The following is a 27,794-nucleotide window of genomic DNA, read 5'->3' on the forward strand; positions in this document are numbered from 1 at the left end:
CAAGAGGAGAAGGGGATGACAGAGGATGAGATGGTTGGATGGACATGAGTTTGAGTAAACTCCTGGAGTTGGTGATGGACAGGGAGGCCTGGCGTGCTGTAGTCCATGGGGTCGCAAAGAGTCGGACATGACTGAGCAACAGAACTGACTGAACTGAGGTCATAAAGTGGGTGCCCTTGTGGCCCAGATGGTAAAGAATCCACCTGCAATGCAGGAGATACAGGCTCAATCCCTGGGTCGGGAAGATCCCCTGAAGAAGGGAATGGCAACCCACTCTAGTATTCTTGCCTGGAGAATCCAATGGACAGAGGAACCTGGTGGGCTACCCTCCATAAGGTCGCAAAGAGTAGGACACTCCTGGGCAACTAACACACACACACACAAAAACACATGATAAAAATGTCCCTAGGAAACTTCACATGAACAAAACTGCATTCTAAGACTTTGGGAAAGAAGAAAAAGGACCTGAGATTTATAGTAGGCATGCCATTTGTGTGCAATAGGATGGTCCATAGTAGAGACCTTCCAAATAGCTGTATGTCATTGTTCTAGCTTAGATCAGCCGCCTGGATGACAAAAGTGATGCAAACCACAGCTCGCCGCGCAAATCAGGAAGCTCGCGGTCCATTAGGCTGGGAGGATTGAGAGAGTGAATGTGTGTGAAGCCCTGAGAACAGGTCCCAGCATACTGTGAGTAACCGTGTCCTCCTGTTCTACAGTTCGGGGGTGAAAGGGGCTCTCCTGGTGTTTTTCTATTCCACCACCTCTCTCTGTTGTCACAGCCCATTCTGCCCATCCTGCGTGGGCAGGTGCCATCATTCTGAGCCCTGGTCCTCCCCGCCTTCCACCCTGAGCTGAGTTCACTCTCCTTGCTCACAGCCTCCTTTGCCAAGCAGCAGAGACTCAAGCCTGCCATCCTCCTGCCCCAGGGTGCAGACAGGGACGCTGCTCCCCCATCATGAACTGCACGACACGGGGCCAGTTGCCTGACTTGTGCCTCAGTTTCCTCTGTGAATGGAGGCGAAGTATCACCTTCCAGGGCTGATGTGAGGTGTAGTGCCAGGCATCTGAGTGTCGTATCATCCTCTGCTACTTTTATTATGAGTAGTAGTATCATCACAGAAATTTTCTTAGCTTCTCCAGGGACCAGCTCCTCACCGTTGTTGCTTCCTACGTGACTGACGTGACCTGGCCCATATTCACTCATCTGAGTCCTCAAATGTTTACCGAGTGCTGACTGTGTGCTACGCCCTGGGCATATAGGGATGTGAGAGATGTTCAATGATCCTTTTTTTTTTATTGAAGTGTAGTTGATTTACAGTATTATATTGGGTTCAGGTATGCAGTATAATGACTCAGTATTTTTACAGGTTATACTTCATTAAGTGATTACAAGATAATGGCTATAATTCCCATCAATATACCCTTCTTGCTTATCTATTTTATACATTGTAGTTCATATCCCTTAATCCCATATCCTTAACTTGCCTCTCCTTCTTCCCTGGCAAGTGGTTTTTTAAAATCTGTTTCTTTGGGATCTTACTGTCTCTACTTGGTCATATTGATGCTGGAATAACGTCTACCCCTTAGCAGGCACTTACCCTGTAATTACATGCACCTTTCTCAGTCAGACCCTTACACTATCCTGGGCCTGACTCTCTTATTTCCAGCTAAGGACTCTGAGGTGCGGGGAGGTCAGGTGTCTTGCCCACACTACTGAGCTTTGAATGGGGGCTGTTTTACCCCTAAGCTCTCTACCACACTCTGGGGGGACTTCTTTTGTAGAGCCCGCCTCCCTGTTCTCGGGGGCCGACTTCCCTGGGCACACTGAGACCCTGCCTCAATTCTAGCCCTGAGAAACTGAACACCCTTCATTAGCATTTGGCCTCAGCCACCGGAAAACCGTTCCTGTGACCGGGAGCATTAGCAGTCCTCTCCTGCCGTGTGCCTGTGTGTATTCAGGTTGTCTTCAGAGGTGCTGCGTGGAAACTATTAGCCCTTGAGCTCAACAACTATTCAGAAGTGCCCTTCAAAGGGGCACACACATTCCATGAGTTGTTGAGTGTGAAAATGGCAAATGAGGGTCCAGGTTCCAGGCACTGACTTGGGGACAAAGCAAATGCCACGTGTATCCTTGAGCCCACAGATAGCTGGGAGTGGGTCATCTGGGAGGCGCTCATGAGAAACAAAACCAGAAGATGTTGTTTTTCTGACTTTAGATCATTTCGGGCACAGAGGAAGAGCATGGGCAGCTGGCCCGGGACACACCGTGTCACCTGAACCAACCAGGAGAGGCCCCTGCTCACCCTTGAAGATGCACTTGCCTTTGTCACATACAGAAGGTGCAGACCTACTGTCCCTCCCCATGGGTTCTTTCAGCTCACTGGTCCACACACAGTGAGCTGAGGGCCTTGGTACCCAGCATGGTACATGTCCACAGTCTTCAGGTAAACTAGCTCTTTGGCCTACTCTTTCTGTCCTTTGTGTGTTGGATTGTCACAGTGGCATCTAATGCAGCATTTTGCAAAATGTAACCCACTGTATTAAAAACATGTCTTCCCTTTAATCCAGCAATTCCAATTTCAGGAATGTATCTTTAGAATCAAGCATGTAAACTGATTTGGCTATAAGAAGGTTCAGACAATGTTTCTTTTTTAAATTTTTTGTTTGTTTTTAATAGTAGCAAAGGACTGGGAACAATAGGAGGTTGGTGACCAAATGACAGGTATACCACACAGTGGGATGATATCTGGCTATTAAGATGATTTTGTAAAAGTATATTTACTGAAGGCAGAGTCCAGATATGTTATCAAGTGAAAGGAGCAGTTGTAAACTATACCATGATCATACGGCATGATCCTGTGTGTGTGTGTGTGTGCACGCATGTGTGCACCCACATCTCTCTCTGAATAGCAGTGTCTGCACATGACCTGGTGTCTGGTGTTTCATTGTCCTGACGAGCTGTGCAGGGCCCCCTGGTGATTCGCTGGAAGAGTGAATCACCGCTTCCAAGGGTCTAAAGGGACCCTTTTGTCTTTCAGAAGGTGTGTGTTGGTGGGGGACGGAGTGGGTGGGGTAGCTTATTTCCCCAAGATGCGTCCATCCCAGTGGAGGCAGTGCGCCTGGTATGACACCCCTGGGCTCCCTCCATTCCTCCTGCCCCCATCCTTGTCACCCTCCCGGGAGCGAGGGGCTTGGAGCGTGAGTTTGGAAGGAGAAGAAGCTGGGCAGAAATCACCGAAACCCTCTTGGGTCTGCTCTCCCATGTCGTAAATCTCACAGAACAGGCCATTTGGTCCAGTTCTGCCATGGGGGTGAGTGAGATGCCTCACTCTGGGATTCAGCGTTTGGAAGGGCGTGTAGCCGACACAGTCGTGTCTCTCCAATTTCAGTTCTCTCTGTGTCAGTGACCTTCTGGTCCCCTCTGCCCTACTATATACCTTTGTTTATGACTCATTTGGTTCAGGGCTCAAGTGAGGATGTGAGAAAGGGGATGTGATTCGCTGGTGCCCCTCAAACCCCTTAACATTCTGGGCCCTCTTTTTAAAATAAGCAACACTTCACTGTCAGGGAGTGAGCACAAAGAAAAGGTCTCATGCTCTCCCTTTTCTTTCTCTCCCTCTCTTTTCCTTCTTTCTGCTTTACATAAGCTTTTTTTAATATATGCATGTGGTTAAGTTATGAAAGAAAATATCTTCGTGGGTCCAATCCAAATGATTTGGTATGAGTGCTACCTGAGTCTTTAAGGTTTACTGAAGATGTTCTGTCTATATAAGCCCCTGATGCCTATAACAATATACTGAAGGATTTTCTTAAAGAGAATGGGAATTCAGGGATAAACAAATCAAATCCTAGAACAGCTGTGTAAATGTAAATATATAAGACTTTTCGTGTATATGGCTCCATTTGACTAGTAGAAAGAACTTAAGGTTGATGATTGTGTACACAAGTCATCTTCTCTCAGAAATGGACAGAGAGCAGTTCTTTAGAATGGTTCTGGGGGGAAATGAGAAGTTTTGAAAAGCAGTTTTGGATCAAAGGCACTTTCAACGTATACTTATGAGTTAGTGCCTATCCAAGCTTCTGTGGGTACCTACAATTCCAGCTTCTCCAAAGTCAGACAGCAGCTTTGTCCTAAGCTTATACTTAGGTTTGTCCAAGCTTCACAAAGCTTGATAATCTCATACATTTCCTCTTTCTAAAGCCAAACAGATATTTTTGGTGACTGTGTAGAAAATAGGTGCCTACAACCTGCTGGGCTCTATCACCCATTGTATCATCCTATTACAATAAATGACTATCACTAAGAACCTTCTGTTATTTCTCACTTGAATTCCAGCATCAAGACAAAAACATAAGTGAGCGAAAACTTTTCTTATGCTGTTATCAGTAGGCGAAAACTTATTCATATAAATCCTTCTTTATCTCTTGTGACAGTCTTTATTTTAAAATTTGTTTTGTCTGATATAAAAGCCATTCATTCACTCCAGCTTTCTTTTGATTTCCATTTGCCTGCAATACCTTTTATCATCCCCTCACTATCAGTCTGTATGTGTCCCTAGATCTGAAGTGGGTCTTTTGTAGACAGCATGTCCATGGGTCTTGCTTTTGTTTCTATTAAGCCAGTCTGTATCTTTTGGTTGGAGCATTTAATCCATTTACATTTAGGATAATTATTGATATGTCTGTTCTTATTGGCACATTTTGTTAATTGTTTTGGATTTGTTTTTGTAGGTGTTTTTTCTCCCTGTCATCTTTTGTTCTCTTGTGATTTAATGACTCACCTTAGCGTTGTGTTTGGATCCCGTTTTCTTTTGTCTGTTATAGATATTTGGTTTTTTGCTACCATGAGGTTTTGATATGGCAGTCTATACATAAACAAGATTGTTTTAAATTGATGATCTCTTCATTTCAAATGCATTTCAGTATCCTGCCTTTGTACTCTCATTATCTCACAATTGCTCGTTTTGATATCATATTTGTGTGCAGGTCATTTCCTACCTCTGCTGTATGCTTGCCTTTTTCTGGTGATTTTTCATTTGTAATTTTTTCTTGTAATTTTTTCATTTGTAATTTTCTTGTTTCTAGTCGTGGCCTTTTCTTTTGCACCTAGAGAATTTCCTTTGCTGTGTATTGTAAAGCTGGTCTCATGGTGCTGAATTCTCTCAGCTTTTGTTTGTCTATAAAAGTTTTGATTTTTCCATCAAATCTGAATGAGAGCCTTGCTGGGTAGAGCATCCTTGGTTGTAGGTTATTCCCTTTCATCACTTTAAATATATTGTGCCACTCCCTTCTGGCCTGCAGAGTTTCTGCTGAGAAATCAGCTAATACATGATGGAAGTTGCCTTGTATATTATTTGTTGCCTTTCCTTTGTTCCTTTTAATATTTTTTAAAAATATTTTTTATTTTAAATTTAAAATTTAAAATATTAAAATTTTTAATATTTTTTAATATTTAAAAATTTTTAATATTTTTTCTTCCTCTCTAATTTTTGTCAGTGTGATTACTGTGTGTCTTGGTGCGTTCCTGGAGCTTATCCTGCCTGGGACTCTCTGTGCTTCCTGGACTTGGGTGACTGTTTTCTTTCCTGTGTTAGGGAAGTTTTCAGCTGTTGTTGTCTCCTCAAATATTTTCTCAAGTCCATTCTCTCCTCTCCTTCTGGGACCCCTCCATCTGGCTACTTAACATGTTAAAACCAACTTTGATATGTCTCCCTACCCCGGGGCCTCCCACAGTCTTCCCCAGCTCTCCATTCTCTAAATGATGCCTCTGAGTGACCTTGGAATCACCTTCAACCTTCCTCCTCCACCTCATGTTTCAGTTCCATCTTCAAATATATCAAGGCACCATCTCACCTCACCACCTCTGACACCTTCCTGGTCCAAACAACTAGCATCTCTATTGCAGTAGCCTCGTCCCTGGTCTCTGCTCCTACGTTTCCCCACCTGTATTAACCTCAAGGTTAACTCAGATGGTGTAACTCCAACCCCCCAGTAGTGACACTCCAGTCCCCCAGTAGGGTACCATCAGAGAACAGCCTGATCCTTACTCTGGCTGTCAAGGCGCCGCACTGTCAGGCTGTGTGACCTCCCCGTCTCACCTCCTACTCCCCATCTACGCTGTCACTCTCTTCCAGCCACACCAACCTCCCTACTGTTCCTAGGACGTGCCTGGCATGCTCCCACCCCAGGGCTTTTGCACGTGCCGTTCCCTCTGCTGGAACACCCTGCCATGGGGTCTCCAGATGGCTTAGTTCTTTGTCTCCTCCAAGTTATGGCTTTCAGGCTCTCCCTGAGCACCCTCATTTAAAATTTCTGCCTGCCCAACACTCCCAGGTAGCGCTAGTGGTAAAGAACCCACCTGCCAATAAAAGATGTGGGTTCAATTCCTGGATCAGGAAGATCCTCTGGAAGAGGGCATGGCAACCCACTCCAGTACTCTTGCCTGGAGAATCCCATGGACAGAGGAGCCCGGCGGGTTACAGTCCGTGAGGTCACAAAGAGTTGGACACAACCGAAGTGACTTAGTACGTGGCACTCCCAAAGCCCTTTCCCCTGTTGCGCTATGTTCATGTCTTTTATCTCCACACGCTGTACTACTTTTCTTATTTGTTTATTGTCTGTCTGCCCCAGTTAGAATGTCAGCTGGACAAGGGCAGAGATGTTTGTTCTCTCACCGCTGTTTCCCCAGCACCTGGAAGAGTGCCTAGCACATCGTAAGCATTCAGTTGATATGTGTTGAGTGAGTGAATGAATCTAAAAGGTGGGTGACTAAGATAGGCTTCATTTATGAGAAAAATAAAAGAAGTATGATCTACTGTGCAGCAAAATGTTATGGAGAAGTTCACACCAACACACAGAAAAAAAAATTAGGCTGTGTTGATACTAGAACACTATAGTGATTTTCTCCGAATGAGGGGCTGCAAATAAGTCTCTCTCTTTCCCACTGTTGTTTTTAATAATCTACAATCATTGTTTGTGCAATGAAGTAAAAGTAGAAGAATAGTTTTTTGAAAAGTGGTGCTTGCTATAAATTATAAGACGCTCAGGGGCAAGGATTGTGTGCAGGCACATGGGCATTTCTGTGTTCTTCAAATAGAGACTTTCCGTAGGCTGAGACGCTCTACCTCTGGCAGGACAGCTAGTTCTCTATTCATCAGGTGCTCTTTATACACAACAACTGTTGCCCCAGAGTGTCTGGACTAGTGCATCAGTCAAGCTGACATTACCAAGAAAGGAAGACACATAATGACTCAGACAACCAGTGGCCGCCTTGCTTGGGTCCCTGGCTAGCATGGCCCCATGAGTAACCAATCATAAGCTTCATTGGGCTCTGTCGCTGAGAAAGCATTTTCACGCTCATCATGTTACTTGATCTTTTTTTTAAATTAATTTATTTTTGGTGGCACTGGGTCTTCGTTGCTCTGTGTGAGCTTTCTCTATTTGCGGAGTGTGTGCTCAATCACTTCAGTCGTGTCCGACTCTTTGCTTCCGCATGGACTGTAGCCTGTCAGGCTCCTCTGTCCATGGGATTCTCCAGGCAAGGATACTGGGGTGGGTTGCCATGCCCTCCTACAGGGGATCTTCCTGACCCAGGGATTGAACTCAGGTCTCCAGCATCTCCTGCATCACAGGTGGACTCTTTACGGCTGAGCCACCAGGGAAGCAGGGGCTATTATCTAGTTGTGGTGTACATTCTTCTCCGTGTGGTGGCTTCTCTTGTTGTGGAGAAGGGACAGAGGTTTAGTAGTTTCAGCTTAAAGGCTCCAGGGTGCACGGGCTTCAGTAGTTGTGGTGCACAAACTTAGCTGCCTTGCGGCATGTGGAATCTTCTTGGACCAGGGATCGAACTCTTGTCCCCTGCATTGCAAGGCAGATTCTTAACCACTGGACCATGAAAGAAGTCCATTAGTTGATCTTTGTAACAGCTTTGTATGTTATCTGTCATTTCCTTCCCCCAGGCGGCTTAGGGAGTTTAAGTATTTGTCCAAGATCTCATAGGTGGCTTCTCCCACAAATAGCCTGGAAGTAACAGACAGGAGTTGGTCAGCAGACTTGTCTAAAAGGTGTAGCACTGGGGATGAGCTGATTACAGCTAAACCCTGGATGTGCTTAGAGGAAACTGAAGTGGAGAAGTGCAGTAGGATTTGTTTTGGAAAGGAGATACAATGACTGTTATCCTAGCAGCATGGGTGTGTTTCTTGGGTGTGGGGACTACCTTTGTTTGGGAAAAAAAAGACCTTAATACATGCTTGGAGTAAATGTGAGGTCTTGATATTGAAACCACTCTGCTGTACAAAAAAAAACACAAAACCCCCAAATGTGGGAGGCATTTTTTAACCACTAGGAGAGTGTGGGAGAGCATAAAGGAGAGAGGAAGAAGGAGCAGGGGAAAGGGCAAGATGGAGAGAGGCGGGAGGGAGCGGGCAAGTGTCCATGTCCAGGGCCAGAGGCTGCGTGAAGATCAGAGATGCTCTTCTGTTGGATTTTGAAGTTGTGCTGCTGTGATAGAAATCTGTTCTCCCCTTCTAGCCCTTTCACTCCTGTAATAGTTGACACATTCTGCTCAGCTCACAGATATTCTGTGTGAGAGAGAACCTTGATATCCTTGATGAGAGTTGTGGCGTGAAATAGCACAGAGTAACGACCGCACACATGAGCGAAAGGCAGGCCAGGGCAGGGCATGGGAAGACAGAAGGAGCCGTGACCACAGCAGCCCCTGAGGATGTGCAGAGATCATGGCGGAGGCCCTCGGCTTCTGAAGGTCATGGATCTGATGACTCAAGCCAGCGTTACCCAGATCTCCACCCGGTGGGGAGAGGTAGCTAATAATCATAGTTACATCCAAAAAGAAAATACTAGGGTTGACATTTAGTAAAAATTTATTTTCCCCTCTAATCAAGTTCCTTTGCTTGAGTCAAAAAGCAAGAATTAACAAGTGCAAAGAAGAGCAGACTTGTTCCCTGCCCCATTTCCCACGTTTCTTGGGAATAAGGCTTAATGGACACTTTTCTTTAATAGACAGTGTCACGTCATTAGTCCTACAGAAGGTTTATTTACCAGGGCGGATTTTCAGATTCCAAAGAACCTGAAGAATGCCGCACAACTAAGTAGCATTCGGGTTTATCCATCAGTCCCCTGTGAGTTTGTTCAACATGGGTCAGTTTCCCTATTTGTTCCCATAGATTTGTAACTGCCAGCTCTAGACATAAGCTGGAATTTTCTGTTGTAAACCTCTTGCTCTGCCTAGGGCTGGGCTCAGGTGCAAGGCTATGCATAGCTCTGACCATATCAGAAGGAACACAAGGGCCATCCTTTTAGATGAAGCATTCCCACGAGGCAAGCCCAGAGACATCCTCCCCTATCCTTTCTCATTTCACCCTGTCCTCATCATCATTCCTCTCCAAGGAGTCTGCAAGAAGGGTCTGTGCCCAACTCAGCCAGGATCTGTTTTCCAAGAGGTACCCTGGGACCACAGTGGGGACCCACAGTCACAGTTGTCATCTGACGGCACCCTACAACGACTGTGATAAGAAGCCACTGTTTCCAAGTCTCGTTCCCCATCCTGTAGGGCAGGAGCCTGAGGCATCTCAGCGTAGGGCTGCTTTGGAGATGAAGACACCAGGCAAGCTGACCCACCACCTTGGCCAGTGACACCTGCTTTGCTTCCGCCATAATCAGCGCATCAGAAGAGCAATCTCAGGCAGGTGCCCAGAACTGGGGAGGAATTTACCTCAAAGAGCAGTGCCCTCCGACCAGCCAATACTGTATCTCCCTCCACTCATCTTCAGAGGTGCCTTTCTCAGCGCAAATCCATGAGCTGGCAGGTGAGTTTGACCATCTGTCACTAGGGATTTTGATTCCCTTCCATCAGTCCCCCAAAGCCTTATTCAGTAATTTCAATCTTAAAAAGCATTTGAATGTCCATCCATGCATTAATTCATCCGGCACTGAATTGCCTGATATTATGAGGCACATGGTGAAGCCAGTGGGCTGGGGTCAGAGGAGAAGGCTGTGCTGCCCGCCAGAGGCTTTGGGGCTGCTAGAGGGCAGAGGATGTTGGACGAGCCCGTGTGAGGAGACAGGAGGGGCTCTGACAGTCGCAGCCGAGAGTCTCTGTGTCTGAGGACAGGATGTCCTCCACTCCATGTGCGCCTCCTCCCTCTGTCCCTTTCCACTTCTGTCTGTCCCCAGCTCCCTTCTTATTTCCTTTTCCCTTCCCCTCTGTCACCCAGGGACAACCTGTCCCCTTGCTCCAATCTTCCCTCCATTCACATACAAAATTTTGTCCCTCCTCCGATTCTCTTTTCTCACCCCACCCCCATCTTTCCTACACATCAGCCAGTCTCTGCAAACCAATGGAAATTCTCCCCAATCAGAGGCAAGGAGGAAGCATCCATCCCCCAAAATACAAGGAACAGAACCAGCGTGGAGAACTGGAATCATGTCAGACATCTCCCAGGGGAGAGAAAAAGGCCACAGATGATAACAAAAATGTTGCTTGCTGCCATGACAACCACAGCCATTCAGCCACAGTACCAAGGGTGTGGAGGCAACAAAATCAATTGCATGTTTATTTCCCCAGCACAACCAGGCTGTCTAAGCAGGGGGAAGCCAAGAAGGAGATGCCTTCGCTCCTCTGCCCATCACCTGCCAGAGAACCAGGATACTTGGTGGCAGCTGGCTTACCTTTCCCCAAACAGCCATCTGTTGTGACATCACTGTCAGCTGAGCCTGACTCGTCACTTGTATCAACCGGCTTCCAGAGTGTGCCGTGTGCCCAGGTGAGGAGGCTCAATCCTGGGCTGGCGTCAGTGGCCCCCATCTTGGGGCACATGGCCAGCATGGATGGGTGGCTGCAGGGCCCAGAAGGCTCAGTGCAAACAAGATTATGTCTGTGGTCGGGAAGGTGGGAGGTGGAGCCCCACCTAACAAAACAGGAAGCAGCATCCTTATTAAGAGTAAAACCTAAACCCAACAATGAGAAACAGAGTAATCAATAGGGGCCCTGTCCCTGGCCTCAGCCCACTTCACACAACTGAAGATTTAAAGGGCCAGTTAAGAAAAGGGCATGAGGGGATCACGCCAGTGAAGGTGTTAGTCGCTCAGTTGTGTCTGACTTGTTGCGACCCCTGTGGACTGTAGCCCGCCAGGCTCCTCTGTCCGTGGGATCCTCCAGGCAAGAATACTGGAGTGGGTTGCCATTCCCTTCTCCAGGGGATCTTCCTGACCCAGGGATGGAACCTGGGTCTCCCGCATTGTGGGCAGATTCTTTACTGTCTGAGCCACCAAAGGAGCCCCTTTCTGTCCCAAGTCTTTAATAAATATGGACACGAACATCCTTAAGCTGTATTGTGAGCTGGGCTGGCCACAGAGTCAGAGGCAGACTGCTTCTCGGGGGTGGTGACTGCCCTTTCCAGAGAAGCTGCCACCTGCTCTGAGGGCATTGGCAGGTGCCGGCAGCACCCAAGGGCCCTGGGCCTCTGATCTCCAGTTGCTTCTGCACTGTTAGGAGGACAGAGGAGGCTGAAGCCACCTGGGCACTCTCTCCCCATCCTCTATTCCTCTCCATCACCCTAGGGATCATGTGGCTTTCAAGGGTCTCTGCACTGAAATAATATTGCCAAGTGCCAGACGTCTCAAATTGTGTGAGGTTATTAGCAGAAGTATAACAATATTGCCTGCCGTTAGGAAACTCCTTTAAGAGAATACATGTGTGCTGGACATTGAAGAAGGTGGAACGAGGTGGTTGAGATGGATTACACTGCTGCTGCCCATCCTATTAAATATGTCATGGGTTCAGAGCCACATGGGCATTTGTGAATCCTGTTCCTCTGTTGGCTAAATGGAGCTCGATTTGTGTGTGGATCAAAGAAAAGCTACTTATCACTACTGGATATCTTCTTCTAATTCACCAGCATTGTTCAGCAGGGAAAGGTGAAACAAAGGCTGAATTCATTCACAGACAGGAGCTTCAGAGCCCACACATCAAGGAGATAGCTCAAAACTTCAAAAAACAGCTCTGACCTAAGTTTTCCAACATTTTATATTTTCAAAAATCATAGGGAAAGGATAAACTATCCAAAAAGAACAAATTTCACTTTAATTTTTGTTTAAATGCCTCAAAGCAAAAAAAAAAAAAAACCAGAGTTCTGTCTTTTTTCCCACTGCTGTCAGCTAGGCTGGGAGCCCCTTGTATTCTCATCTTTTCCCACCTTGTGGTGAAGGTCTACCTTCCAAACAGGTGAGGGCTGAGACTAATCAATATGACAGGTGCTCAGTGCTTCAGCATGAGAGAAGTTGAACGTTTATATCCAAACATCTTAAATTTACCACACCACCACATGGGTCCAAAAACAAACAAAACAAAAATTGGCTTTAAAACAAATGCCATTAGAAAACAGTTTCTTTAAAATTTATACATACACCTACCATATGTTCTATCCCTAGGTACTTATCCAAGAAAAAAGAAAACACATGTCCATACAAAGACTCTTACATAAATGTTTATGACAGTTTTATGTGTGATAGCCACAACTGAAACAATCCAAATGCCCATCAATAATGAATAAATGAACATGGATGAATAACCAAACAGATTGTGGTATATCCATACATTGGAATATTACTTGGCAACGAACAAGGAGAAACTAGTGATATAAACAACAGATGCATGAGTCAAAATAATTATGCTGATTGAATGAAGCCAGCCAAAAAGAAATTTATATAAAACTTTAGAAAATGAAAACTAATCTGTTGTAACTAAAAGCAGATCAATGGTTGCCTGGGAGGAAAGGTCTAGGGAACCAGAAGGATAGATCATAAAACAGGTGATGGATGTGTTTGTTGTCTTCAATGTGGTGATGATTTCATGTGTCAAGACTTGCCCATTTTACACTTTAAATGTATTTAATTTATTGTACCAATTGTGCTTCAGTAAAGTCATTTAAAAAGTTAAAGACTGATATGCCATATCAGTCACAGGGAGTAGATATATATCCTTGCCTTAAATAACTAGATAACCAGAAAAAGTATATGAAACAACATTGATAAAAGTATATGAAATGGACAACATTGGACGACAGTCAAGGCAAGACTGTGAAGGGAAGCTAGCAAGGTGCCTCCTACAATGGCAGCAGCTCATTGTCTAGAGAGAACTCAAATGAAGCTGATGGGCTTTTGGACTTGAGCAGAGTTCAGAGTTGTTGGAGACCAAGGACGTTCACATTTTCAGGGCAGAGTGCCAGAGAGAAAGGAGTTCTACACACAGAGAAAAACTCCGTTGTCACGTTAGAAACCTTGTCTTTGATCTCTGATCATTGACTGCATGTGAAAAAATTCCTTGAGGCAAGAAAAAGAACCATCTAAAAGGAGCAGATGAACCAATTTCTGGAGTTTTTATAGGGCTGCAAATCGTTGGCATTCTCACCAGCCAAAGTGCAGACCCTGTATCACATGGGTTGTGTCTTCAGAGGGTATTGCCTTAATCACAGTGCTAAATTAGTCCTCGACTAAATGTTGTTCTGGACAAAGTTGAAACGCAAGCCCTGAAAAGATTAAACTGTTTCCAAGTAACTGTGAGCCAGAGCAAAGTCCAATACTCTCTCCAGGAATCAAACAAAATCTGATACCTAATACTGTAAAATGTCCATTACCTAGCATCCAATAGAAAATCACCAGGCGTGCCAAACAGCAGGAAAATATGACTTGTAACTGGGAGGAAGAAAATAGAAATATGCCCAGAAATGGCAGAGATGATGAAACTGGCAGGCAAAGATGTTAAAATCGCTATGATAAATCTTATAAATATATTCTAGGATGTTAAAGGAAACCATGAACTCAATTATGAGAGAAATAGAAGATATAAAAGAAACTCAAGTGGAACATCTGGAGGTGGAAAACACAATAGCTGAAAAACAAATTGTGAACAAAAATCATCGTCTCATTGTTAGTGGAACTCACTTTGAGCCTGTCAAGTGATCATTGAATCATCTCTTCCTTGGAGACGCTTCCTTGGCTGGGACAAACTTAGTATTCTGTGTTCTCCCAGTGCTTCAACCTCGTCTTCCAAGTACTTACCATGGTTGTAATAGTTCCATTATCCATGAGACTACACACTGCATGTCTGTAAGGTCCATGAGAGCAGGAGCATGTTTTTGCTTACCTCTGTGCCAGTGCCTGGAGCATTGCCAGACCCCAAGAAAAGCACTCAGTAAATATATTTTGAATGAATGAATGAACTGCTGTCATCAGCTTTGCAGTGGATTCAAATTCAGCAGCTCTTATCTAAAAGCATCACCTCTGACTGTTCATCAGCATAGTGACCCTGATTGACCATAAGCTAACGATTCTCACATGGCTCCAAGAAATGTTCTGCCTGCAGGCATGCTTTAGTATGAACAGGTGATTCACTGAGTGACCTGAAGTGAGTTGCTTAATGTCTCTGACCTTTGGTTTCCTCAGCTATTGCATGAGGTTGTTGAAACAGAACCTGGTTTCTAAGAACCCCCAGCTCTGATGTTCCAGGACGCAGTTATGATCCAGTCTCCAAAAACGCTCCTCCTCCCCGCAGGGTCCTCAACGTCCTTGTCCCTATGCCCCTGAATGTGCTCTCTCTGCCTTGCATCATGGCTTCTGTGTAGCCGCCATGCAGAGAATCGTGTGTGATTTCTGAAGCCAAGTGTCATGAAGGGCACTGTGGCCTCTGCTTTGGCCTCTTAGATCTCCACCCACCACGTCAGAAGAGCACTCAATCAGCCCTTGGGGAGAGGTCCTCATGGAGAGAAGCTAAGCCCTCCCGCCAATGGCCAGGTGAGCAAAGCTTCCTGGGGCCAGACCCTCCAGCTCCAGTCAGACATTCACTTGACTGCAGCCCAGGCCACATCTGACCTTCACTTAGTGGGAGATCATAGCTGGATCCACCCAGCCAGACTACTCTTGAATTCCTGACCCAAAGGACCCATCAGTCAGTTCAGTTCAGTAGCTCAGTCATGTCCAATTCTTTGCAACCTCACGGACTGCAGCACGCCAGGCTTCCCTGTCCATCACCAACTCCTGGAGCTTACTCAGACTCATGTCCATTGAGTCGGTGAGAGGTACTAATTGTTCACACTGGTTTTTGTTGTTGTTTTTTTTTTGAGGGGATAAATATTTGCCATTTATTTATCTGACCAAAGATTTATCTTGGATATGTAACTCGTGGCCATAAATTGATAAAGATACCAACAATCCACCAGAAAAAAATGGGCAAAAGATTTGACCAAGCACTTCCCAAAAAAAGATAACCACCCTGGAGCAGCAAATGGCAACCCACTCCAGTTTTCTTGCCTGGGAAATCCCATGAACAGAGGATCCTGGGGGACTGCAGTCCATGGAGTCACAAAGAGTCAGACACAACTGAGTGACTAAACAAGAGCAACATGGACTTGTGAGTTTCTGTTATGTAAGTACTGCAAGAAGCTAAATAATTAAAAGCACTATTTGTGATTTAAAAAAAAACATAACCAAATGGGAATAAGTTTATGAAATGGTGCCCTAACTTCACCACCCATGAGACAAAGGCAAGGCAAAACCACAATGGCTAAAGTCAAAACCCTGACAATGTGTACTCTTTTAATTACCTAAAGTTTTAATTACCCTAAGTTTTAGGGTAATTTATTATGCAGCAGTAGGGAGCTAGTACACTGGTGGTGGAAGCTGGCCCTCCATCACTCTTTCATTACCCCTGCTGTGGAGAAAAACGCTAACTCAGTCTCCAAAACAGACATCTTTCCCAATTTGGAGATCAAGTTGGGGGCTTGGAATCTTGATCAAAAATCTCCAGGAATACACAAGCCCCTCTTTCCTTCATTGGCCTCAGCAGGTCTAACACCATGCCGTCTCTACTACATTCTCCCCACTCTTTTCTTTCTTTTTTCACCAGCAATTTTTCACTCAGTTTCAACTGTTTCACTCCCATTCTGCTTCTGATTTTCTAGGTGACCTTTGGATACAGGTCCTGCTCTCCTGAATGAGTTTTCCAAGTTCCATAATCAGCTTTGAATATCCTCAGAGTCCCTGTGGGCGCATGGCAGGTATTGAACAAATATTATTTACTGCCTTGATCTAGGTCCTCTGGAAAGCTGACCCTGAGCAAGGATTAAGGTTCTAATGATTCGATTAGAAGGTACAAGTCTAGGGGGATGGAGGGGAGGGAAACAAAGAAATGGGACAAAAAGCTGTGCGATGCCATGTAACATGTTACTGTGGTGGTTTTGTTTCACTGTGAGTTCCCCCTGAGCTTCTAGGGGACACCAGGTTTACTCATCCCAGAGCTTGTCCAAAGAGACGGCAAGAAGGAATCATGCTCCAGGGTCATTTATGGGAGAATGGAAGGTGGAGGAATGTATCTGCCCTGCTTCTGCTTCTACCTCTCAGGTTAACATTCACCCCCAAGGGGAGTTAGCTCCCTAGCATTCTCCAGCCCCTGATGACTGCCCAGGAAGCCAGACTCTATGCCCGTGGTGAGGAATTTAATCTGCGTTCAAAGGTGGAGGGTATCCAGGGGCAAGTGGGGCATCGGGTGAGAGAGGGAACAGTCACTGAGGAACCTGTGAAGATGTACAGGACGTGTGTCGCATACAGTTACCTTCTTGGCCCCATTTCTGGTTCCTTAGATACTAGCTTGTCAGCACAGCTGTAGGAAGGCCTGGCTTCTTGTTCTGACTGCATCGGTTCCTCCAGTGTGTGATGTGGGTGGAGATAGAGTGAGGCTGCGTATTAATGGGAGCTGACCCTTGCAGGCTTCAAGACAGATGGACACACTCAGCTCCCGACGCTTTAAAATGCAGGACTTTCTACAGCCAGCTGGAGGGAAGATCTTATCTCTCAGCTGAGTGGGGTCTCTAAAACAGTAACACCCACTGGCTTAGAAAATGCAATTAAAAAAAAAAAGAAAATGCAATTAATGGAGTAGAACTGGAGTTTTTAAGCAGTCACTGGGCTGTTTTAGACAAAATTCAAAGGCCCTAAGGCAATTTTTTTTTTTTGCTAGAAAGACAGGTGTTTCCTCCCAAGAGTTCTTTAGACTTCTTAGAAGCAACCCCAGGAAACATGTTGCAAGCAGTAGGTGGAGGCCTCCATGATCCCTCAGAATCCCAGCGTGCTAAGAGGGCAGTCCAGCTCTCATTAACAGATGAGGATGGATGGTTGGGTGATGGATGAATGGATGAATGGATGGGTGGGTGATGGATGAATGGATGAATGGATGGGTGGGTGATGGATGAATGGATGGGTGGGTGGGTGGGCGAATGAACTGATGAGGTTACTGTTCAGTTTTGTAAAAACCCAAGAGGTGTTGTCCAGGCATTTAACACCCTTAAATGCCCATTTCCTAGAGGCAAACAAGGAAGTCATAGCTGTGGGTTTTTACTCTGAGTCTCTCCAACATGCATTTTTCCTGTCCCTGACACAGCCACCCTCTCCAATCCCCCAGCCTTCTGGCTTGTTATCAGCTCCATGCTGTCTCTTTGCATTAGAGTGACAAGAAGCAGCACAAAGCCGCCGACAGGAGTCTGGAGCTGTAATTTGCACTGACATTCACTGGTGTTATCCACTTAGTGCCTGGTAAGCCAAACAGGAGATTTGTCTGATTTTGATCCCAGGAAGAGAAATGACAGCGCTGCCCCGCTCCTGCCACTCAGAGCCGAGCGCCGGGCCAGTCCTCGGCCTGAGTTCTGGCTGACAGCACCCACCTTCATGATGCTACATCGTTTTCCTTTCCTCCGGCTGCAGCTGCCTTTCAGACCTGACATCTGGCAAAACACTGGATGCGGAGCTGTGGCTGGGGGGTGGGGGGAGGCTATGCCATCCTCTCAGCTGCTGACAGTACTGACTACAGGTGGCCACGGGGCCTCAGAGGACCCTCTGGGGGATCTCAGTGCCTCCGGGAAGTCAGGCCCCAGTTGAAAATACCCCAACAGCCCTTCTGCTGCCTCCCCCTCCATCCTTAAACTCTCCTGGCTCTAAGAGAAATGAGGCTGAATGAGAGGTTTGTGAGAAGAACATCAAGGAGTCAGCCTGTGGTGCAGCCCTCTACATAATTTACAAAATGAAGTTGCAGGGCCCCTCATTCAAAAAAGCAGGAAAAGTGTCATTGGAGGTCCTAAAACACAAAGCCTTTTACCTTTCTTTGGTGGTCTCTCTCTGATCTGTCATCGTGATTTTATTTGTGATGTAATGCTGCCCCAAGTATACATGCACACGTATTATTTATTAACATTAGCATGATCTTTATCGTTCATCTTTAGATTACACCGTGACTGTTCTAAATGCACACAGAACTCCGACGCGGCACCTCCAAGGTGACGTAGTTAGTATTTCATAAATGCACATGCATCTCTAGTTCATCTCTTCCAGAACAATGGAAATGCTGCATCAGACTCTTATTTCCTTGTTTCACTTCTCCATACACAGACGTTTTACCAGTGCTCTCTGCCCTCATCTTGCTGATGAGCAAGGAAAGACTGAAGGGAAAAACTGTGGTTGCCCTTTCTTTCTACGTCCTCATTTTCAGTGTAAATAGTCAATACAGGGAAGTAGCATGACAATGTGGCTGAGTTCCTCGGCCTTTCTTAGGACACAATCGTCTTCTTTTTGCCTTTAAGGCAAGTTGAAGAGTGCTTACAGCGGTGAGGTGCGGTCCAAAGCCTATGTGTGCTTGAACCCACTGGGTCCTCTTGACAACCCCACGTGACAGGGAAGGTACTTCTATTTTTCAGAAAAGAACTGGAGGCGCTGGGAGGTTAAATGACTTGCCCAGGGTCTCAGAACCTGCCCCTGGCAGAGCTGGGATGCTGGCCTAAGCAGTCTAGCCCTGGAGTCCTCGCCCTGCCCACTAGGCTCACCTGCTGCTCAGGACAAATCAGGAGAAGACCTGGGGGAGTTGAACCCCTCTCCTTCCCGCTGTGTCCTCATTTGGGTCTATGTATCAGGGCTGGGGTGGGCAGGGCGTCTGTCCATTCCAGTGGGAATCCATAACATCACCTTCTTCAAAAGTTACCTTTGCTTGAGCCCAGATCAAGGGGCTTAACTGACATTTTAAAGATGATGAGGAGAGTGAAGTTCAGCCTTAGAGTCTGCTGGGGCCAAATGAATTGGGGGAGGGCAGCTGGGATTCTGAAGAAGCCCCTTCCTCGCAGCTGCTGTTGGGCTTGGGGGTGGCAGAGTTTGCACAGGAACCAGGCGGCAAAGCCCCAACTTGGTTTTCCTTGTCCCTTAGTGAAAGGTACGCACGTGCACACATGTGTGCACACACACACACACACACACACACGTGACCCAGCTCTGCCTCCAGGGCATGTTCTTAGACACCATGTCCCTTCGCCACTCCCACATCTCCTTTTTCCCAATGTGACTCAGACGTGGTTCCCACCCGCCGCCTGGAAAGGCGTTGCCTGCAGGTTCACTGGGTCAAAGGAAAAGCCAGAGCCCTGGGCTGCAGACGTCAGCGGGGAGCAAGGACTCCGGGAGGAGGGAAGTGACAGCTCCCTGTGGGGCCTGTGTCAGTAGGGGAGGGCGGGGAGGGCGGGCGTCGTGGAGCAGAACCAAGGGGCGGGGATCTCACACAGGAGGGATGAGCAGGATCTGATGAGCACTTGACCCAAGGTCCCCGGAAGCTGCAGGGAGCCCTGCGATGCCCAGTGGTTTTACCGCGGCCCTAAACGGTTCACCAGCGTCCAGCCATCTAATCCTGTTCAGTCATCTTTGTGACGTCGTTATAGCAAAGCTAGTTACCTTTGACCCAAGTAGCGTGTGCCCTCAGGCTAGCCATCCAAACAGGGTTATGCCAGATGAGAGCTGAGCCTCCCCGCTGTTAGCATGCAGGTTCTGGGACAGAAAGCCCCAGTCCCTCCTGCCATGAAGACATCTGTATCTATGCATTGATACAGTTTGAGAGTCCTGCAGACACAAACTCCAACGTCCCATCACTTAGGAACTAAAGACAAAAAGTGCAGTCATCCCTCAGGATCCATGGGCAGTTGGTTCCAGGGCCCCCTGGGACATCAAACTCTGGATGCCCAAGTCCCTTCTATACAGTGACACAGAACGAAGGTCCTCGGTACCTGAGGCTTCTGCGGCCCCTGAATCCAGGGAGGGGGAACCTGATGTCCAGAGGACCAACGGTACAGCATAACTGGATACCGACTCCTACAGATTGGAGCCTGGACTTGGAGAAAGGACATCAGTGCAGGAAAGCTCTGGCTTAAAGTGATGTTTTCATGATTCTCACAGCAGTTTCCACTGTGGGTTTTTTTCCCCCAGAAGGCAGAAGGCATTCTCTGCTTTTCTGCATCCTTGCTGTGGTCCAGTGCCTTGAGGGGAATCTTACTGCCCAGCGACAGAGCGGGGCAGAGATAGCCCTCTTTCCTCTCCTGTGTCCTTTTTTGAGTTGTGACACTCTATTCCTCTCTGGACATATTGTTTGGAGACCATCAGGCACGTTATCTGATGCCTGACGCAAATGTCATACAACGTTGTTAATGTCACAGGACTGACGAAAGAAGACGAGGAAGAGGGCCCCAGCAGATGGACGGGTGTTATGTTTCATCCCCACACAGGCCGTTCTTAACAGCCGGTTTTCTGTTGTCTCAAACAAGAATTCCCCCAAGGGCTATTGTAGGGTCCTTACTCACTTCTCAGGAAATTTGTTTTTTCTTGGTTCTCTTTTACCTTCCTCAAAAAATGCTTGTAGACCCAGAACTGAGGGACAATAATTGTTGCTTCCTTTCAATAGAAAGGTCAGGGTCCTTTGTTACAAAGCCCAGACAGGTTTTGTGGCCCAGATAAGGCTGATCTCCTCTGAAGAGCAGCAGAAAGTTAATTCACCCCACCCCCACCCCCCCGCCGGCTGTCACGTTTGGTCAATTTGAGTGAGAAAAGGGGGCTTGTGGGTTTGAGCCTATGAAAACACACAATAATGGGCTCTCACTTTTCTTTTTATAGACAAACAAAAGAGACCCCAAAATGTCAGTGCTGGACCTTAAAGAAAAGTTCTGTTAAAAAAAAAAAAAAAGCTATTTTCTCCTTTTGTTATGTTATCTTCTGTCAACTGTTTCTTCACAGTTATCAGTTATTATTGTCTCCAGCAAAGAATCTGACACTATGATGATACAGTTATGCTTATAAAAGATAGGGGAGGGACTTCCCTGGTGGCTCAGTGGTTAAGAATCCACCTCCCAAAGCAGGGGATGTGGGTTTGATCCCTGGTCAGGGAGCTGGGATCCCACAGGCCGTGGAGCGGCTGTGTGCCACAGCTAGTGAGCCCAAATGCTGCAGCTGCTGAAGCCTGCACATACTCTGGAGCCCATGCTCCACAAGGGAAACCTGCCGACCACAATGAGGACCCAGAGCAGCACCCCCCAACCCAGCAAAAATGGGGGACCTGCTCTCATCTTGGCTTGCAGATTTCCAGGTTGCTTCTGGCTTTAACACAGGAGAGCTGGTTGTTGAATGCCCAGCAGTTGGAGTTTGAGCCCTGGCTGGCTGACCCCCATCCCTGAATTCATCTCCACCAGCCACTGATGAGGTGGAAAGCATCACTTGGCCGTATGGCCACCACGGACCATCCCTTTCAGGTTGTTGTGGGTCGTCATGGAAACAAAGACATCTTAATGTTAAGAATAATTTGCTCCTTAATGGAAACAGTCTCTCTCTAAAGGAAGGTTAACTTGGGAACCATCAGAGTCATCCCCAGTTGCTGGCCCCAGCACACCCCTGTCCTACTTTCATCTGCTTGCCCGGAGGTCTTAATTTTGATGATGTATGAGGTGTCAGCCAGAAGGTCTTGTGCTCTGCTGCGAAGCACTATAAAAAGGCAGATGTATGACTGTGTCATCCACAAATACCCTAGAAAGTTAAGTGTTAAACCAATGTTAATAATAAATGTTTCCCTCTGAAGTAGGTTACGGCAGCATCACCGGAGCTGTTTAAAATGTAACAAACCAATAAACTCCCAGGGAGCTGAAGGATGCCTACCCCTGCCGTGGTTCCTGCAGTGCAGCCAGGAAAGTTGTTAAATGCAGCCCATCTGGTCTGCTTGGAACCCTTGGATGGAAAGAGGACCCCTTCAAACATCTGAACTTGATCTCTACAAAAGAGAAGTCTTGGGACCAGAAAGCCCCCAGGGTATGCAGAAATGACTCTCTAAATGTCTCTTTGAGGAAACAGGGCCCCTGACCCATCACACTGACTCAGCCTGCCCACCCCCACCATTTTGCTCGTGGGCTCTCTTGATGTAAATGGAAGAAGACGAAAAACATTCTCTTTTCTAGGTCCTCCTGGAAGAGGGCATGGCAACCCACTCCAGTATTCTTGCCTGGAGAATCCCCAAGGACAGAGGAGCCTGGCAGGCTGCAGTCGATAGGATCGCAAAGAGTTGCATACGACTGAAGTGACTTAGCACACACCCACGCTCTAGGTCCTGCCTGACCTCCCATCTCTGGGTGCTGCATTGATCATTTAGCAAGCACTGGTCTTGACTTCCTCCTCCTGCAGGGGTTTGCCTGAAGAGAGCCCCCAGATGGGGAGCCTGTAAGAAGAATTGCATGCTTATGTGAATACTTGGAAGCTTACTTGGCCAGGTCCCATAGTTGTGCTGTCTTTGCTCAAGAAAATTCCAAGCTGAAATTCTATATTCCAGCCCCTGTGGAGGTAAAGTCCTCACCTGTTCCTCATCTTCTCTTGCTCCTCATCCAGCAGTAAGATCGGTGGTTGTCATGGCCCTTGCTGTTTTCTCCTAGAAGGTTCTTTCTGGTCCAAGAAAAAAAAGTCAGCACCATCGAGAAGATGAGAGCCAAAATGCTCCAGTGGCAAGCTGGGTTCCCTGGAAGCAGACCCCGAGGGGAGATTCTAGTGAAAGTGACTCATTAGGAAGTGTCCTGTAGGGTGGGAAGACAAGACTGGGAAGAGGAGGAGGACAGACATGGGCATGAGTGTCAGGCCACATCCCTGGAAGGGTAACGCTGGCACAGTCCCTCAGGGACGCTGTAGGTGACACCTAAGTGTCCCCATCAGGGATGAGGGAATTGGAGAGTTTATAGCCCTCCGTCATCAGTTAAAGGGCTGCAGGGGCAGGATATGCAGGGAACATGCTGCAGAGATGCGGGTGTTGCTGGGAGCAGAAGCCCCAGGAGAGAACTTGTGCTCAGACAGGCTAAACAGGGACTTCCCTGGTGGCCCAGTAGCTAGGACTCCGCGCTCCCAGTGCGTGGCGTCCAGTTTGATCCCTGGTCAAGGAATGAGATCCCACATGCCACACCAAAGATAGAAGATCCTGCGGGCCACAACTAAGACCCGGCTCAGCCAAATAAATAAAATCAACAAATATTTTAAAAAAGAAATCAGGTTGTTTAAAGGGGGGAAAAGTTACATAAAAAAGAAGAAATGCTAAACAGTCTGAGGTGCTGACATAGGACCGACAGCTGCTGCCACATGCCCTACACACAGAAAAATAAAGCAAATAAAGGAACTCAAGGTTTACTTCTCGGTTAACCGACTTATTCGCCACTCATTCAGACATTCAGCAAACATTTATTGAGCACCTGCTGTGTTTGTCATTGTGCCAAAGGCAGGGGGTTTTTTAAAAAGAAGGTAGCACCAATTTTGTGCTTGAAGGGCTAGGAGTGTGTGTGGGTTGGGGAATATGTACCTAACGTCCACCACCCAGCTCAGGTTCAGATCACACTAGTCCTAACTTCTGCTCCGGTCTGTTCCACCTGGAAGAAGCTCTCTATCGAATGATGTAATCCAGGGGCTTCAGGGCTGTGCTGCTTAATGTGAACACAGCACCTGGCCATCCCTGGATGAAAAGCACAATAGGAGTGCGAGGTATTATTAGTGTTAAAAGTGGCATTTAGCAACACTACAATAAATAAGCTGACACCAGAGTTTCGTTCTGCATTTAGGGAAATGTTCTGGGTCTCCAAGGCCCTTTATCTAAGAATCAAAGGCTCCCGCTAGTTATAAAACATGACTGCCCTGGTTTGTTTTAGGACCTGAGCATTTTTCTGGCTTCCTCACATTGGTAAGTGCCCTGCTGATTCCAAGCAGTGTGGCTGTGTGGGCAGCATTTCAGCTACAGCTCAGGTGGGGTGACTTGAGGTCATGTCCATCTATTGCCCATGACCCACCAGTCATGGTCAGGAGGGAGGGACAAGGGATGGGAGCAAGTGGAGACTAAGAGCAAAACCTTTTTCATTTGTAGGGTGAAACAGGAAAAGTGAGAGCAATCACATCCCTCCATTCCTAGGACCAAAGACTCAACGATCAAAACAGACCCTGCCAGGTAAAATAGAGAGCAAATGGATAAATGATGAATACTTAAAAAAAAAATAGCTTATTTATTTATTTCACTGTGCTGCCTTTCCTGTGAGATCTTAGTTCCCCAACCAGGGATCCAACTCATGCTCCTTGCAGTGGAAGCTCGAAGTCTTAACCACTGGACTACCAGGGAAGTCCCTGATGAATACTGTTTAAAGAACAAGAATGTCCCGAATATCTCCTGGGATATATCTATATTAAAATATTGTTTGTTACTCACCTAAGATGCAGATGAAACTGGGCATCCTGTATTTTTCTTCCCCAGTGTTCGCCAGAAGGAATGTACTCCTTTAATTCCTTATCCAGGTGAGAAATGGAAGACCAGAGATGTCTGGAGTCCATTTCAGGCCTGTGGGAGGTTCAGATCTCTCCAATTGAGCCATTTATCTAAAGTCATCTAACATTGATTTTTAAGATCCTCCCTCAACTGTCCTTAGGGCTGGGAATGTGGACCCAAAATTGTTCTTTAACTCAGACCTTCAGTTACCTAATGCCAAGCAGAAAGGCCCACCTGGAGAGCACAACAGACAAATGCATTTGTGGGCAGGAAATCTGAAGCAGACAAATGACCAGGAGAAGGAAATGGCAACCCCACTCCTGTATTTTTGCTTGGGAAATCCCATGGGCACAGGAGCCTGGCGGGCTACAGTCCACGGGGTTGCAAAGAGTCGGACACGACTTAGCGACTAAACAAGGACCTCTTAGCAGGGCTTCCAATTCCAGAATTCATGCGGAATTCCTTAGATATTTAAAATCTGTGATAGGGTTACCTTAAGCTTATGAAGAAGTTAAAACAATGCTTTTTTTTTTTTTAACTACAAGAATGAAAAGCTCATCTAAAATTAAATGCCACATGCGGGGACTTCCCTGGCAGTATGGTGGTTAAGATTACGTGCTTCCAATGCAGGCCATGCAGGTCCCATCCCTGGTAAGATCCTGCATGCCATGTGGCCTGGTCAAAAATAAATATATTAAAAAATGGTTTCCTCAGGGGGTATGCCCAGTAGTGGGATTGTTGGGTCATGTGGTAGTTTTATTCCTAGTTTTTTGAGGAACCTCCGTACTGTTCTCCATAGTGACTGTATCGATTTATATTCCCACTAACAGTGCAAGAGGGTTCCCTTTTCTCCACACCCTCTCCAGCATTTATTGTTTGTAGATTTTTTGATGATGGCCATTCTGACTGGTGTGAAGTGATACCTCATTGTAGTTTTGATTTGCATTTCTCTAATACCAAGCAGTGTTGAGTATCTTTTCATGAGTTTATTAGCCATCTGTATGTCTTCTTTGGAGAAATGTCTAATTAGGTCTTCTGCCCACTTTTTGATTGGGTTGTTTGTTTTTCTGGTATTGAGCTGCATGAACTGCTTGTATATTTTGGAGATTAATCCTTTTTCAGTTGTTTCATTAGCTAGTATTTTCTCCCATTCTGAGGGTTGTCTTTGCACCTTATTTATAGTTTCCTTCGCTGTGCAAAAGCTTTTAAGTTTATTTAGGTCCCATTTGTTTATTTTTGTTTTTATTTCCATCATTCCAGGAGGTGGTTCCTGGAGGATCTTTCTGGGGACAGAGTGTTGAAGAGTGTCCTGCCTATGTTTTCCTCTAAGAGCTTTATAGTTTCTGGTCTTACGTTAGGGTCTTTAATCCATTTTGAGTTTATTTTTGTATATGGAAAAATAAATGCCACATTCAGATTTAAAGCCATGGAGAAGCTTCACCATCCCCAAGCCTTGGGTTTGTCAGCACCTTTTTGCTGGCATAGCCCTTTCCCAGTCATTACCTCTCTGAGCCCTGACACCCTTATGAGGGCAGACAGCACAGTTGTCATCCCACCCTTTGGCAGGTCAATCCAGCCGGAAGGGCCTGTCCAGAGCGATGGGGGTGGTGACAGAAACCTCACTTGTGGCCTCGATTCTTCCCACCGGAACCAGCTGTTAAGCAGTGGGCCTGGAGCCAGATTCTGGCTTTGAGAGCCCAGGTCTGGAATGCCAGTCCTTGCCTTCCACAGTCTACCTGGTGGAGACCAAAGATTCATTCCTTAAAATCTTATTAAACAAGGATGACGTGCTGGGAGGTACTGGTGACACAGCTGGGAAAGGTAGACAAGGTTGGGTCTCCCTCCAGGGGGCTTCCCTTCTGGAGGTGGCATCAGATGGCAACAAGTGCTCGAGGCCAAAGGACCAGGTGGGAGGCGGGGCTGCCTTAGGGACGGTGAACAGGAAGCTCATTCTGGAGAGGGGGTGCCTGACCAGCCCGCCTCCTGTCTCCTGTGGGCCCCCAGCTTTGCAGCAACCGCTGAGCTCCAAGATGGGAATGAGCTTGCTGTCCAAGGGCCAGCAGGTCAGAGTGTACCAACAAGGTGGAGAGAAGGGAGATGCAGTCCAAGTGCCCAGCAGGCTCAGTCCGTGGTCAAGAGCCTGGATTTTATTTGAATGATGACAGGGAAGCTGCTGGAAAGTCAGTCTTAGCCCAGGTTCTCACCTTCTCCCGTAAAGGTCATCAGACAGAGAGGATAGGGGCTGAGGCAGAGTGGAGAGTGCAGAGACCCACAGGTTACAGCCAGGTGGCCCCTTGCGGAAGAGGGTGTGTGAGGCGCCTGGCTGCTGCTGTCTGCTGTCCAAAGGTTGGCGCCTGAAGTTTGGGGTTTTCCCAGGATGTATGCTTCTATTTCCTGAATCTCATGTGCTTCTCCAGAAAGCTAGGAGAGGTCCTGATGAGGTCTCAGATCCTGCAGCAGTCATTTTTAGGTCCCGATGACCTTTTAATGCAGGCCAGGATGGTCCGGTGCGCCTATGCAGAAGGCCAAGAAAAGACAGTTCAAACTGTCCTGGGGATGAACAGACCCGAGCCCTGGCCCAGAGACTGACTTGGGAGAAAGTCAGTCGGGCACCTTGACCATGAGCTGGATGAAGACATTTTGACCAGTGGTTCTCAGAGTGTGGCCCGCGCATCAGCATCACGTGGGAACTTGTTAGAAACGCTAAAGCAGAGACTCAGCTTTCTATATCTGAACATGTACTCTAGATGATTCTCATACTCAATAAAGCTTCAAAGCCACTCTGTTAGAAGAAAGCTGGGTGTGGATGGTTAAAAAAAAAACACCTTGCTTTGGCTGAGACTTGATTCAAATTAGAGTAAAAACAGAAAACTTCATGGCAGGGGGATGTGGGATGTAGTCTCACAAACTCAACCAAACACAGAGACTAATATATCCAGGTTATAACTTCTCAACCCAACAAAACCACGTCATGAAACTTTACTAATAAAGAGTAATCTCGGGCTACTTCTCTCAACCAGGTTCCAAGGCCTGAATTTATTCTTGGTGTACTCTGGAGACTCCTGGAGTCTGCATGCATTCCTTCATTCATTCCCACACTCTTAGCTGCTGAAGATACAAAGATTAAAAAAAAAAAAAAAAACCCTTCCTCCACCCTCAG

General features: G+C 46.7%; 1 long non-coding RNA gene across 9 annotated transcripts; it reads left to right on the forward strand.

Annotated features, from left to right (window-relative positions):
- The first annotated feature begins 286 nt into the window (after positions 1-286).
- LOC122682617 lies at positions 287-27,794 on the forward strand. 9 transcript variants are annotated; one of them, XR_006337447.1, is made up of 10 exons: positions 287-690; positions 2,220-2,447; positions 9,409-9,827; positions 10,586-10,784; positions 14,573-14,811; positions 15,978-16,073; positions 17,453-17,604; positions 21,938-22,689; positions 24,242-24,322; positions 25,895-27,638. It is a non-coding gene; the product is annotated as an uncharacterized LOC122682617 (long non-coding RNA). The 9 variants fall into 9 exon arrangements; XR_006337443.1 differs by having other exon boundaries at positions 17,517-17,604; XR_006337444.1 differs by lacking the exon at positions 17,453-17,604 and having other exon boundaries at positions 21,938-22,164; positions 22,311-22,689.

Source organism: Cervus elaphus, chromosome 24 (assembly GCF_910594005.1).
Source record: "Cervus elaphus chromosome 24, mCerEla1.1, whole genome shotgun sequence".
Taxonomy (NCBI): domain Eukaryota; kingdom Metazoa; phylum Chordata; class Mammalia; order Artiodactyla; family Cervidae; genus Cervus; species Cervus elaphus.